Raw genomic sequence first — 11,080 nt, 5'->3', positions numbered from 1 at the left:
ATTTCATTCATTGTTTCTAATTTCATTTATTCACCTTATGGTGCTAACAATATATATAACCACAATGTCAAAATTACTACAATATATGTAAATAATATGTTTTGTTTCAAATATCCTTGAAAGATGGTGGATTCTGTTTGAGTTTAATAATTATATTGCTTACACATGTTTTTCTTTACAGACAAATTTGCTTTACAGCATTTTTAAGTAAATGAAGGGGAAAAAGTGAGAAATATTTGTCATATTTAAAAGATATTTTTGATTTTCATCTTTCCACCTACATTTATGCTAATGGCAAGAAAGGAGAAGAAAAAGAGTAAGAAAATGAGTAGAGAGGAAGGATAGGCTCCCCAGGGACTTATTCAGCTTTGGTGAAACATGTAGGTCTCTCACCCAAGAAAGTCTGGGCAAATTTGAACAGATTTGGGTGGCTGGAAGAATAGAAAAGCAATTCCAAAGTTGATGAGTTCCATCTTGTTTTCACATATTTTCTCTATTTTTGTTATCATTTATTTGTTTGTCTTTACTGCTATTCTGCTGGGTATAACTCTGCCATATGTATTCCCTTGAATTCAGCTATTGAAGCCGCCATCCAACACAGTGTCTCTCCTGCCTATCAGCCCTCAGACCCTTCTCAACCATCTTTTTTTCTCTGATTTCTTTGCATGATCTAGTACTATCACACTTCCTCTGGTCAATATCTAAGCCCTCATTTAATGCTTAACATTTTTAGCTACACTCTTTTACTGCCATTTAAAGAGAAATTCAAGCATATTTGTATAACATATTACTAATAGAAATCTTGTACTATACAGTGTTATACATATCCATTTCTACTTTCAAACCCACTAGCATGGCTCAGATGAATAATAATCTGCTTGCAGTACAGGAGACTCGGGTTTCATCTCTGGTTCGAGAAGATCCCTGGAGGAGGCAATGACAACCCACGCCAGTATCTTGCCTGGAGAATTCCATGGGCAGAGGAGCCTAGTGGGCTAGAGTCTATGGGGTCACAAAGAGTCGGACATGACTGAGTGACTAACACTTTCCACTTTCAAACAAAACTTCCACTTTGTTCCAAAACTGGAGATGAAATTGTTACAATGTCAAATTATTAGTTTGGTGAGGATGTCTCCTATAATATGAAGATTACCCTTAAAGGCCTTTTCAGGAAAAGTTGATATGTTAGAATTTGGCCTTCATGCTTTATCTTTTAAAATGCACAGGTTGAAGCTAGTAAGACTCACATTAAATGTCTGGATGTGTTTGTTTTATACATGCCATGGCAAATATCCTTTTATTCTGATATTTAGATATGAAGCAATCTGGAAAGGCAGGAAAAGGCAAACACATAAAACCTTATATATAAAACTGTACAGATGATAAACTTTTCCTCCAATTTATATTACATTGAAATTAGAACCCAGTCTTAGAATTAAGTAATTAAAATATATTTGTCTTTTCATATTTAAATTATGGATATTAGAAAAACAACTTTCACCAAATTATTGAAATATTTGTAAAAAAAATTTAATTTTATTATGTAATTGAGTCCATGGAATTTATTAGCCTCAGATCTTACAGTGTCTTGGCTTATGTCTTTCATTTTTGTATTATATGATTTATTTTTGTTTGTCTTATTTTGTTTTGCTGGTTGTGAATGTGTAGAGGAGAAAGTGTATTTGTTTCAGTGTTAAATGATGGTAATTAAAATTATGTTGAGAGACATTTCATAGATTCGCTCCCTGTTGAATCGTGTAGGGTGGAGTCAAAGCTGCTTCAAATTTAAAGTGTTACATTTCCATATTTATTAATCAGAAGCTTTATGCTTGTTTATTTGTTTGTTTTTTTCCCAGATAGCATAGTAAATCTTTGCAATTCTAGGTATTAATCATCTGTGAATTGTGAGTGTGCGTATTAACTCAAACTCTAAAATATTGGGTTGAAGAGAATCATAAGAAAAAAAATAAAATGCTGATACATAGGTCAAGAGGGAAATGCAACACCTTCTGAACACTTTTTGGGTATCAGAATGTTGGTAAGAGGTGAAAATTCAAAGAGGAGGATCAGCTAACAGTTTTTATGTGATTTTTATTAAGAGTATTTATTTAGGAAGTTTTATCTAGAGTGTATTTATTGCCATACTTCTACTATAAAGTAGTAACATTGGTGGCTTACACACTAAAGAATCCACCTGTCAATGCAGATCTGGGTTGGATCCCTGGGTCAGGAAGATCCCCCAGAGAAGGGAATGGTAACCCACTCCAGTATTCTTGCTTGGAGAATCCCATGGACAGAGGAAGGAGCCTCTGTCCTCTGTCCTCTGGCGGGTTACAGTCCATAGGGTGGCAAAAAGTCAGATACGATTGAATGACAAACATTTTCACTTTCATCATGAGGTTATGAGCCTTATCTTCTTTTAAATTTCCTTACTATTCTAAAGGATCAGAGGTATGGACAAGGTATATCCTGAAATTTAAATTCTATCAACTCATCAAAACTTATTCACTATTTCTGGCCTTTCCCATGGAACCAATATACTCAATTTCATTGATTCAAAACCACTAGTGAAAGTTCCTAGGGTCTCACATGAATGCTCAGGCAAAATTTAAATGAAATTTTATCTTACATTCATTTCTCATGATAAAATCTTAAAACAGAATAAAAGTATTTTTATCCCTTCTCCATCTATTTCCTTTCAATGAATTCTTTTATTTCACAGAAATAAAACTTTACAGAAAGTGAGATGATAGGTGGTATTATATTATCCTGAATTGAAATGACCCCCTTATCCAGTATGACATCTTTTGACTACTTCCTTATCCATGAGCTTCTCATATATACATGCTTATGTCAAAGAGAAAAATGATTATTGCAGGTTTTACATTTTGGAATTAATATTTATATATGATAGCTTCAATCTAAGTTTACTCTCTCATCTGGGATATATATTTCACACAGAATATCTATTCTGTACAAGGACAAATCTATCATAGCTGAATTTAAAAACATAAAATTAAAATAAGAAAATAAAAAGTGAATTTAAATATTCTTTAGACACCTGGCCCACTAGCAGCTATCCATATATAAACTTAGCTTTACAGAGTAGAAAAAGAAAAAAATTTAGATATAATTGTGAAACACCAAGTCACTATAAACTAAATAACTGATATGGAGGTTTCATTTGAATAATTTCTTTTCCAACCCCAAGGTTTATTGTAATGAAAATATTATGGTTAAAGAATACATTTAATGATCTATTGCATCACAGACTTCATGTTCTTTACTATTTTATATATCAGGAAAAGTTAAAATACAAAAATAAACTCAAAATAGTTTAAAGACCTAAATGAAAGACATGAAACCATATAACTCCTAGAAGAGAACATAGGTAAAACATTCTCTATATCATAGCAATATTTTCTTAGACCTATCTTCCAAAGCAAAATATATAAATGTAACATCTAAAAAATAAACAACTTAATCAAAAAATCAGCAGAAGACCTAAATAGAAGACATTTATTTCTAAAGAAGACATACAGATGGCCAACAGGCACATGAAAATGATCAATATTGTTAATTATTAGAGAAATCCAATCAAAACCACAATGAGCTAACACCTCATACAAGTCAGAAGGGCCATTATCAAAACATCTAAAAAAAATAAATCCTGAGGAGGATGTGGAAAAAGGAAACCTTTCTAAACTTTTGGTGGAAATGTAAATTGGTGTAGCCATCATTGAAAGCAGTGTGGAGGTTCCTTAAAAAACTAAAAATAGAGCTTTAATATGATATAGTAATTCCCACTCCTGGGTATATGGCTAGAAAAGATGAAACTCTTATTTGAAATGATACTTGCACCACAAATAGCTATGACCTGGAAACAACCCAAGTGACCCAAGTGCTCATCAACAGACAATTAGCTTAAGATAGGGTATAAATATATATGCAATGGACTATTCAGTCAGTCATTTCAGTCACTCAGCCAACTCTTTGCAATCCCATGGACTGTAGCACACCAGCTTTCCCCATCCATCATGAACTCCCAGAGCTTACTCAAACTCATGTCCATTGAGTCAGTGATGCCATCTAACCATCTCATCCTCTGTCGTCTCCTTCTCCTCCTGCCTTCAATCTTTCCCAGCATCAGGGTCTTTTCGAATGGGTCAGTTCTTCACATCAGGTGGCCAAAGTATTGGAGTTTCAACTTCAGCATCAGTTCTTTCAATGAATATTCAGGATTGATATCCTTTAGGATTGACTGGTTTGATCTCCTTGCAGTCCAGGGGACTCTCAAGAGTCTTCTCCAACACCACAGTTCAAAAGAATCAATTCTTCAGTGTTCAGCTTTCTTTATGGTCCAACTCTCACATTCATACATGACTACTGGAAAAATCATAGCTTTAACTAGACGGACCTTTGTCAGCAAAGTAATGTCTCTGTTTTTTAATATGCTATCTACGTCGGTCACAGCTTTTCTTCCAAGGAGCAAGCATCTTTTAATTTCATGGCTGCAGTCACCATCTGCAGTGATTTTGAGGCCAAATAAAGTAAAGTTTCACACTGTTTCCATTGTTTCCCCATCTATTTGCCATGAAGTGATGCGACCGGATGCTATGATCTTCATTTTTTGAATGTTGAATTTTAAGCCAATTTTTTCACTTTCCTCTTTCACTTTCATCAAGAGACTCTTTAGTTCCTCTTCACTTTCTGCCATAAAGGTAGTGTCATCCGTGTATTTGAGGTTATTGATATTTCTCCAGGCAATCTTGATTCCAGTCATGCTTCATCTAGCCCAGCGTTTCTCATGATGTACTCTGCAGATAAGTTAAATAAGCAGGGTGACAATATACAGCCTTGACATACTGCTTTCCCAATTTGGAACCAGTCTGTTGTTTAATGTCCGGTTCTAACTGTTACTTCTTGACCAGCATACAGATTTTTCAGGAGGCAGGTAAGGTGGTCTAGTATTCCCATCTCTTTAAGAATTTTCCAGTTTGTTGTGACCCACACTGTTAAAGACTTTGGTGTAGTCAATAAAGCAGAAGTAGATATTTTTCTGGAACTCTCTCGCTTTCATGGGCTACAGTCCATAGGGTCACAAAGAGTTGGATACAACTGAGTGACTGAACCATGTGTTGCCACACACACATGCATACATGCATACATACATATATATAAACATTTTCCCTTAGCTGTACACTTAGCAGTACCAAGACTTCCCTGGTGGCTCAGATGGTAAAGCGTCTGCCTACAATGTGGAAGACCCAGGTTCAATTCCTGGGCTGGGAAGATCTCTAGGAGACAGAAATAGCAATCCACTCCAGTACTCTTGCCTGGAAAATCCCATGGATGGAGGAGCCTGGTAGGCTGCAGTCCATGGGGTTGCAAAGAGTCAGACACGACTGAGCAACTTCACTATCACTTTAGCTGTACACTTGAAACTAATACAACACTGTAAATTATACTTCAATTAAAAAACAAAAGTTTTAATCATCAGATTAGTAATCATAGCTGTTACCTAGAACTAATTGTATCAATAATCCAAAGACTAGAGAAAATGTCAAAACACAGGAAAAGTAGATAAAATTATGGAACCATTGTGAGACCAATGTTGTTCTTCAGGTCTTTTTTCTACATTCAGATGCATTCTGGTTTAGGTTCAGACAGGACATCACCAAGCATTCAGGTGAGGCAATATTTACATCACTTTTCATTTATGTTATATCTCTTACACACCCCATCAATTCCATAGCTTGTACAAGCTTTCTTGGGGTTTTATAAATCCACAAATTCCTGATTAATTTACAATAGCAACTTAGACCAAGTTCATCTTCATGAAAGAATTCTTTAGATAAAATCTCCCTAGTCTGTAGGTTTGACAAGCAATCTCTCATTAGCATTTTAAAAAGCGACTAGATCATTCCTTCTTCTCTCTTTTGGCAAAAGAGAGATACTAGGTTTCAGAACTGATAATATCTATTTCTTTTCTGCTATCAGTCTCCCAAATGAATAATAATACTCGCAGACAGAAGCACACCAAAGTCATTGGCCAAATTATGAAGATCCCTTATTTGTTAGTACATTTTGTTACTAAAATTAAAATTATTTTTAAAAACTTCATCAGGATAGCATAAATATCAGAGTAGAATGATATTTTATATATATATATATATATATATATATAAAATTAGTAAAATATACCTTTAAGTTTTCCCCTGTATGTTAGACAATTCTCAGGCTCCCCTTTCTGTAATATCAGGAAGACATTCTGAAACATATTTGATTTTAGAAAATTTGAAAATTAAAAGGTATACTTCCTATGGGTGTTTCTTCAACTAGGTAGTTGTTTTGTTTTGTTTTTAATTGAGATAGATTTGAAGTTCTAACTATTGTAAAGAGTGCATACAAATAAATATATTTATATATGGCAGATATTTTATAATAAAATATCTCAATTATGAGGTAAGAACATCATTATATTTGCTTTTGCTTTCTTTTTGCTATTGCAAAGTGACATGTCTAAAATGCACTAGCATTTTCTTCTCCTTAGATCACACCTGTGTCATACATTGTTATGTTTATGCCATGAGGGGAAAGAATAAGATGTATCTAAGACCAAAGACGGAGAAGGCAATGGCACCCCACTCCAGTACGCTTGCCTGGAAAATCCATGGACAGAGGAGCCTGATAGGCTGCAGTCCATGGGGTCGCTAAGAGTCGGGAACGACTGAGCAACTTCACTTTCACTTTTCACTTTCATGCATTGGAGAAGGAAATGGCAACCCACTCCAGTGTTCTTGCCTGGAGAATCCCAGGGACGGGGAAGCCTGGTGGGCTGCTGTCTCTGGGGTCGCACAGAGTCGGACACGACTGAAGCGACTTAGCAGCAGCAGCAGCAAGACCAAAGAAAGCTGGCGATAGCTTAATAACTGAAAACTTATGAATATTAGTCCTTGTATCTTGCTAGGAAATTCTAAAATCTCTGCTAGGAAAAACTAATATGAACACTAAACATTTGACCAGAAACACTCTAACTTTTATTACTGTGCTGTCAAATCTCCTATTTACATGCTGACTCAGATTCAATATTAAATGAAATAGAAGCTTCATCATTCTCTATTCTTTGAGTTAATTAAATATCTTGATTTCTGTAGAAGACAAGCATTCCTGAGACAAGTATGACTGGCTTTTTAACTGGGCAGTAACAAGTACTTGCTATGTACTAAACAGCTTGCTAAAGCCTCAATAAATTCTGCTTATAGAATTACATCAGTTATCATTCATATTGGGAGACAGATATTATTAACACTGTTTCATAGATATTAAGGCTCATATCTTTCATATTTTAAGATCACTAAAATCAAGGTTGATCTCACAAGCAATGATATTTGGCTATCAATGTTGGCCCTGGGTCAGGTATAATGTGGTTGTTGATTCCAAAGCAGTAAAAGAAACTTCAAGAAAGCAATATCGAAACTTGCATATTTGGAGCACATCCTAGTAGTAATAAATAGTGAAGCACTGTTTTAATTTTAAGGAGCCAAAGGATTGTGGAAAGGGGAGATGGTGAATCAAATATGTTTATAAACATTTTAAAAATCGAAATAAAATATTTTTCTAGGTTTACTTACTTTTGAAGTCAATTTAAGAGCTCATTACCACTAAGTTTTAAATATTTTATATATTATCTAGAGACATTATATTACCAATGCTATTTATGGCACAAAGGATATGTAAAAACAAGAAAATTAACCACTCTGAGTTGAAAATTGAGTTGGAAACACTTGACTCAATGTGGAAAAACAGGAACATTTAATCAATATGTTGCTTACATATTTCTTTTTATAGCTGTATGAGTGTTTTAGCAATAACACTCCTAATAAGGATTAAAAAAAGTGTTCTTCTGATAAATATAAAATAAAAATTACTACAAACTAATTTTAATTGTTTTTTTTTTCCCCCTAGAGGAATAGCAAATGATAGAGTATCTTATAATCTTAGGTGTTTCTGAATAGATAAAATAATGTGCTCCCATTTTATTGATGAGGGAGTTAGAGCTTTGTATGCTAAGCCACTAGCACCATATCCCATTACAAGCAGAGCTGAGATCTGAGTGCAAATACAGAATAGTTCATATAAACAAACTGTAAAAACTCAACTGTTGATGTACAAATTAACATAATTAAACCAACCTGACATGAAGATTTCGTTAGCATATCAGACAAATTATTTGAGACAGCTGAGGTTTGCTCCTGGGACAAGAATTCTATGATTCAGTTACACTGCAGCTGGAGAATAAAGAACAGACAAAAAGTTTGAGCTAAACATTCTTGCTCTGTCCTTTGATCTTTGACATTAAACTCAATTGAGGTCTTGTGAAAAAAGGTATGAAACTATCTCCAAATCTTCATCTGCCATGTTTCCTCTACTTCATTCTTTCCTGTCTTATTAGAAATGTATATCATATATCCTAATCTAAGTGAAAAATTTATTGCATTTGACTGGATTTGATTTTATTTGATTTAATACAAAAAGTCTTATTTAAGAAATTTTCAAATCATTATCTTCTAAGCATGCGATTCACTTTCACTGGCTCTTCACATTTTCTAGTCCCCATACCAAGAGTCTTTTTCCTCTGATTCTTTCCCTCACGTCTTCCTTGCTTTCTGCTCACCTTGATATGATCACCTTTCCTTTCTGTCTATATTTTACTAATATAATCACAATACAAGTGCATATATTTAAGCATTCCTGCTCCCATGTTAACTAGTGAGTTCTACATGTAACACTACGTGTCCAGCATATTGTAGGTCCTTCGTAAGTCTTCAGTTCAGTTCAGTTCAGTCACTCAGTCATGTCTGACTCTTCCCAAGCTCATGAATCGCAGCACATCAGGCCTCCCTGTCCATCACCAACTCCCAGAGATCACTCAAACTCACGTCCATCGAGTCGGTGATGCCATCCAGCATCTCATCCTTTGTCGTCCCCTTCTCCTCCTGCCCCCAATCCCTCCCAGCATCAGAGTCTTTTCCAATGAGTCAATTCTTCTCATCAGGTGACCAAAGTATTGGAGTTCCAGCTTTAGCATCAGTCCTTACAATGAACACCCAGGACTGATCTCCTTTAGGATGGACTGGTTGGACCTCCTTGCAGTCCAAGGGACTCTCAAGAGTCTTCTCCAACACCACAGTTCAAAAGTGTCATAAGTCATCAGTGAATATTAAATGCAAAGGAAAATGCTGAAGGGGAATTTGTCCTGTAAATTTACTCTACATATTTTGTATAGTTGAATAAATCATCTAATACTAACACTAATATGAATCTTAAACAAATAGGGTAAAAAAAATCTTTGATGAAGTACTAAGAAAAATGCTCTTATCTGACACAAAGCAGAAATTCACAGACTTGGCAGGGAGATGAGGACATGCATTTTTCCACTGAAGCAATTTCTGGTCAAAAGTGGGAAGATTTTTCATTTATTTGAAAATATTAAGCCAAGACTGCAATTCAGTCCCCTTGGTTAACTCATCTTAGGAGAGATTCCTGAGGGTCTGTAATTCACTTTAGATTCCTACTGTAACTTGATTAAAAATATATTAGAGAACAGAGAATGATAAAAATGCTTCTTTTTATTTTCTTGGGCTCCAAAATCACTGCAGATGGTGACTGCAGCCATGAAATTAAAAGACACTTGCTCCTTGGAAGAAAAGCTATGATCAACCTAGACAACATATTAAAAAGCAGAGACGTTACTTTGCCGACCAAGGTCTGTCTAGTCAAACCTATTTTTTAAATTAATTTATTTATTTTAATTGGAAGCTAGTTACTTTACAATATTGTAGTGGTTTTTGCCATACATTGACATGAATCAGCCATGGGTGCTATGGTTTTTCCAGTAGTCATGTGTGGATGTGAGCACTGGACTATAAAGAAAGTTGAGGGCTGAAGAATTGATGTTTTTGAACATGGTGTTAGAGAAGAATCTTGAGAGTCTCTTGGGCTGCAAGGACATCCAACCAGTCAATCCTAAGGGAAATCAGTCCTGAATATTTATTGGAAGGATCGATGCTGAAGCTGAAACTCCAATACTTTGGCCACCTGATGCAAAAAACTGACTCATTGGAAAAGACCCTGATGCTGGGAAAGATTGAAGGTGGGAGGAGAAGGGGACAACAGAGGATGAGAAGGTTGGATGGCATCACCAGCTCAATGAACATTAGTTTGAGAAAGCTCTGGGAGTTGGTGATGGACAGGGAAGCCTGGTGTGCTTCAGTCCATGGGGTCGCAAAGAGTTGGACACGACTGAGTGACTGAACTGAACTGAATTGAATTGTTTATTGGAGAGACTGAGAGATTTCCTTCAGAAGCAAAGTGATGGAAATATACATTTGGCTTCCTATAGACCTTCAAAAGGCTATTTGGTATTGAACTCCATACATTCTCTTGTTCTTTGTCAACAGTACATAAGAAACAGTGACATGTTCCACCAAATCTCAGAGATTAAGAAAATAGAGTTGACCTCTAAAATTTAAGCTAATCAAAACTGCAGACAATAATGTGAGGTAGAAAATTTACTAACCCTGCTAGAACCACTATCTAGATTATTAAATTGAAAGAAACATGTTCTCAAAAGAAGGAAGTGACAAACTTAGAGAATTAAGTTTAGATTATTCCCCATACCTGAATTTTTTCTATTCTTTACTCATTACTAATGCATACTTTTTCTGTTTTGACTTCCCAAAACTTCAATGGAATAAAAGTCAGTATGTATGAGAGTATGGATGGATCCTGGAATCCCCTTAGATCCTTATCTTATTCCAATGCAAGAATAAAGATTTACTTGAGACTCAGTAAATCCATCAGGTTAAAGTCTAATTGTGAGGACTGCTTGAATTGACCTTTCTTGGTGGATATATCCGCTCTAACACACCACTGCTGTATCTGCTTTACCAACGTCTGTTGTTTTTTTGATGTTTATCTTAAAATTTTATGTGACTATATCCTGTATATTTCATTCTTTTTCTTCCAAGGCACAAAAATTAGGAACGATCTTCATACACTCTTTAAGATAGTCTTG

General features: G+C 35.2%; 1 non-coding gene across 1 annotated transcript; it reads left to right on the top strand.

Annotated features, from left to right (window-relative positions):
• Positions 1 to 5,220: 5,220 nt before the first annotated feature.
• TRNAC-ACA lies at positions 5,221 to 5,292 on the top strand. Its single transcript has one exon. It is a non-coding gene; the product is annotated as a tRNA-Cys (tRNA).
• Positions 5,293 to 11,080: the final 5,788 nt, after the last annotated feature.

This window comes from Bubalus bubalis, chromosome 5 (assembly GCF_019923935.1).
Source record: "Bubalus bubalis isolate 160015118507 breed Murrah chromosome 5, NDDB_SH_1, whole genome shotgun sequence".
NCBI lineage: Eukaryota > Metazoa > Chordata > Mammalia > Artiodactyla > Bovidae > Bubalus > Bubalus bubalis.
Note: the sequence above shows the minus strand (reverse complement) of the source record. Positions and strands in the feature narration are given on the sequence as shown.